Source organism: Chiloscyllium plagiosum, chromosome 37, assembly GCF_004010195.1.
Source record: "Chiloscyllium plagiosum isolate BGI_BamShark_2017 chromosome 37, ASM401019v2, whole genome shotgun sequence".
Taxonomy (NCBI): domain Eukaryota; kingdom Metazoa; phylum Chordata; class Chondrichthyes; order Orectolobiformes; family Hemiscylliidae; genus Chiloscyllium; species Chiloscyllium plagiosum.
In genome coordinates, this window is record NC_057746.1 from 8600773 (window position 1) to 8605506 (window position 4734).

Here is a 4734-nt window from a genome sequence, read left to right on the forward strand (position 1 = left end):
AGATTGATCAAATAATAAAAGTAGGATCAACCAATTTAGACATAATATAAAATGTTCTTATCAATGGCTCATGTATAAATGCTGGCACCGTGACTCTGTGGTTAGGACTGATGCCTCACAGCACCAGGGATCAGGATTCAAATCCAGTCACGGGCACCTGTCTGTGTGACGTTAGCACATTCTCCTTGTGTCCACGCAAGTTTCCTCCGGGTGCTCCAGTTTCCTCCCACAGTCCAAAGAAGTGCAGGTTAGGTGAATTGGCCATGCTAAATTGCTGATATTGTTCAGGGATGCGTAGGTGAGGTGCATTGTTCAACAGGAAATATAGGACAATAGGATAGGGGGTTGTGTCTGGGTGGTTCACTCTTTGGAGGATTGGTACGGGCTTGTTGGGCCGAAGGATTTGTTTCCACACTGCAACAAATCTATAAACTACATTTGCATGTCTATTTCAGTTCTGTAATCTTGGGCCTACAGAGCTACTTTTGTTCTACTTGTGACTAATACATTAATCAAATATTTCCCAAGCTTTCTAACGACTGCCAGCCATGTCCTGCTGCACCATACGGGGAGTCCTCGGCCATTTTGTGCTGCTTTATCATGAGCTGCTTGAACAGAATATTTAATCTAATATGTCTCGAATCACGTTCTTCTTTCGAAGATTGCTGAATCATTTGAAATTACTTGTACACAGGACTGTGAAATTTCTGCCATGGAGAAAAGCAGAGAAATGAGAGTTCAATGTTTTGTATTCATAACCAATTATTTAAGCATCCCATCAAATGTTCCGTGGCAAGAATTAATTGAAATTTACATTATGGTATTAAATCCGGAATTGAAAGTTCAATTTCATGATTCAACAATTGATTGACTTCATATTAAATAGTTTCTATCCTTCGTGTACAAAACAATGCATACAATCTGACCTACATGCGAATTAACACTGTTAAATATCGAAGCATGCAGCTCATTGCAATGGGAAAACAAGAGTGGGCAAAAGGATTCACGGACACTTCCATCCATAAAACAATTCTGCTTTTGACCTGCTCCACAGTGATTTATTCGGTGACTTTGAACACATCCACACTTCATGTAACAAATAGAACCAACTATGAGAGCAATATATAAATATTATACTAATGGGGGGGAAATCCCTCTTTTTACAGAAACAAATATGTTAAAAATCAACACCTTTCTATGGATTCCCTGTGTCTCCTGTTGAAATCTATTGACTTCATCTTCGTTGTATTTCAGTACAGCAGTAACATTATTTAATAGCTGAAATCCACTTGCCTCTGAATCACCAAAAACTGGGCGATATCTTTGGCCACAGGGAATATCCTAATTCGTATGATAATTGCTTTCAAATCTTACCTTCTAATGGATAAATCTCCGCTGCCTGTCACCCACTGCAAAAGCCGTCCATGGTGCTACCTATTTTGCATTTACTCGCCTGAGAGTTACATAGTTGAGAGTATAGTGCTGGAAAAACACCACAGGTCAGGCAGCATCCGAGAAGCAGGAGAGTCGACATTTTAGGCATAAGCTTTTCATCAGGAAATGAAGGGCTTATGCCAAAAACATCGATTCTCCTGCTTCTCGCATGCTGCCTGACCTGCTGTGCTTTTCCAGCACGACACTCCTGACTCTGATCTCCAGCATCTGCAGCCCTCACTTTCTCCGCAGAGTTTCATAGGAAAAATTATATGGAACAAATATAATGTGATTACTTCCTTACTAAAGAACTGACACTGCTATCTTTTACACAGACTCAAGGACAATATCATTGTCCAACGCGCTCTACATCTGATGAGTTACATTGATCTGAAAGTCAGCACCAATGATCCTCTGAATACCTCACAGCATCACCTAACATGAGCATTGGCTTTTGTTTGTTCATGTTCCAAGTATAGTGTGTAAACAAATTATGTTTGCTTAAAGCAGAGAGGTTTGTCCAGCTGCATCACCCGTGGAACACGCACTATACACCTGCCTTTAAGATAAAGTAGTTAGTTTCTATGCGACCTTCTTGAAATATGTTAAGGGGGTCTGGCCTGGCTCATAATTCTTTTAAATGTTGTGAATGTACTCACCTCAGCAACTCTCGCTGTTTGCTCATTCCATATCTGTCCCACGCTCTGTGGTTATAAAAAAAAGAATTGAGCTTGAGGTTCTCTTTCATTCTGTCCTCTCTAATCTTAAACTCTAGTCCTTGATATTCCAACCCTGGAGAAATAGGCTGAATGCACTTACCCTGACCATGCCTCTTCTGATCTTATACACTTCTGTAAGATCCCACTTCACTCCCCCAGGCTCTAAAGAAAAAAAAAATCCAGCTTGTCCAACCCCTCCCATCACTCAGATCTTTGAGTTCTGGCAAGTTCCTTGCAAATGTATTCCTTTCGATATTGAATAATACGATATTCTGTATTGAATATCGTATTATTCAATACAGAAATAGTATTGAGCCGAAATAAAATGAAACAACTGTGGATAGTGGAAATCAGAAACAAAAACACAAATTGTTGAATAAAACCCAGTAGAATATTTCTGAAGAAGGATCACTGGATCCAAAACGTTAATTCTGCTTTCTCTACACAGATGGTAGCCGTGCTGTGGAGGAGGCAGTGTTGGACTGGTGTGGACAAAGTTAAAAAGTACGCAACAACAGGTTATAGTCCAACAGGTTTATTTGGAAGTACTTGTTTTCAGAGCGCTGTTCTTTCATCAGGTATCTGAACAATAAGACACAGAATTGATAGCAAAAGATCACAGTGTCATGCAACTAAAACGATGTATTGTACAAACCTCGACTGCTGTTAAGTCTTTCATCGTTAAAAAAAAAACTTTCGGCCTGAATTTGTCTCAGAGTGTTGACATGAATACCACTATTACATTTGGGGATACCACCCAGCAGTTACGTGACAGGTACTGTTGGCTATCTCATACGCTGCAGGAGAGGATGCCCCGGGGCATGGTGCATTGGCGAGATCAAGCAGATGCTATGACAATGAATGGCTGGACACCATGCAACAATCACCAGACAACGGTGAACAGTTCAGCAATCAGGGGAATTTGGCCTCGGACCTTTCGGTGCCCATCCCTCCAAGGTGGACTTCAGGAAACGCAACAATGCAAAGTGGCTAAGCAGAGACTGATAGCCAAGTTCAGTACTCATGAGGATGGCCTCAGACGGGACCTTGGGTTCATGTAACACTGCAAGTGACCCCACTGCACTATACACTCTCTCACACGCATACAAACTCGCTTACATACTCACACATTTACAGATAACCTCTCTCATGCACGCACTCTTTCTCATACACACACACGCGCATCCATGTGCACACCTCTCATAGGCTTATATTCCAACACACACGCACACACACAAACTCTTTACCAATAATGCACACAGGCAAACACATACTCTCTGACGCGCACTCACACTCACATGCGCACACTCAGTCTCATGCAGGCACATATGCGTATAATTCTACGAGGTGAATTTGCATTTTCAGAATTATATTTGCAGGTACATTCTATTTGCTCAAAAAGCGCACAATCAGTCAATACAGGCAGTCAATCGATGTAATATTTTATAAGTTCCACTTTGGAAATAAAAACAATCTTTCTCAAGATTGGGATATAAGCCGACTCTAACCTCACACCTTTAATCCATTGTCTGAGCTGAGATATCACCTTTTTTTTATTAAACCTTAAGTTATCTCGAGAGTGTGATTTAAAAGAAGTCTGGGATTTACATATGAATGAACCGAAACCTGCCACACATTCGAAAAGATGAAAGACTTGGAAACAATCTAGCTTTGTTCAATATATCATTTCAGTTGCATGACATTGTAATCTTTTGCTATAAATTCTGTGTGTCATGGTGATGCTCCACATGTACTTGAGAAAGGAGCAGCGCTCCAAATGTTACTGCATCCAAATAAACCTATTGGATTATAACCTGGTGTTGTGTGATTTTTTTAACTTTGTACACAGATGCTGGTAGTCTGCTGAGTGTTTAGCAATTCTTGATCATACTGAGATAGATGTACATCCTTTTAATTAATCGCTTTGTGGTGAATAAAACAATTATAACATACATAGTTGATGCATTTCGTACATCATCGTTTGCAATAAACGTTTACTTAATTTCGATGATTAATCGTGCTCATAACAACTATTACATACAAACAACAAACTCATTCCATTGAACTTAAAAACAACATCAAACATAACTTTTGCTAATTTTGACTGGAAAACCTACATGATCGGTAGACATTTCGGAACTTTTTTTGTCATTTCATTTCATACTCCTAGTTGCTGAAGTACTGCTGTTCTTTGAATCGTTTTAACTCGAAACATTAGCCTGGTCTCCCTCCCCGGATGCTGCGTCACCCGTTGTAAATTCCAGCATTTTATTTTCAGTTTATAAATTAGCAGGGTCTGGGCCGGATGCAAAAGCTGGCTCTATGTCACATTGCGGCTCCCTGTGCCCCTTCTTTCTCGATCAGCGCATCACAGTTCCTGACTTGTGAAGACCTGACATAATTTGTGATTTGATTAATCCAGGATATTTCATCCACACATTTTGTAGAACACGCCTTACGTTTGAACATTGCTCTTCAATGTTTCAGCTCTTAAAAGTGCATGTGGTTCTCTTTAGCTTTCATCAATGGTTGCGATTAAAAATAAAGTCAAACTTCTCTTGTGCTGGAATTGCAACTACCA

The 4734-nt window shown here is 40.1% G+C and overlaps 1 long non-coding RNA gene across 1 annotated transcript; it reads right to left on the reverse strand.

The window, feature by feature from the left end:
- Positions 1 to 288: 288 nt before the first annotated feature.
- Positions 289 to 4349, reverse strand: LOC122541290. The gene is made up of 3 exons (XR_006309558.1): positions 4271 to 4349; positions 2094 to 2138; positions 289 to 707 (listed from the first exon to the last, which is right to left on the reverse strand). It is a non-coding gene; the product is annotated as an uncharacterized LOC122541290 (long non-coding RNA).
- Between the last annotated feature and the right edge of the window lie 385 nt (positions 4350 to 4734).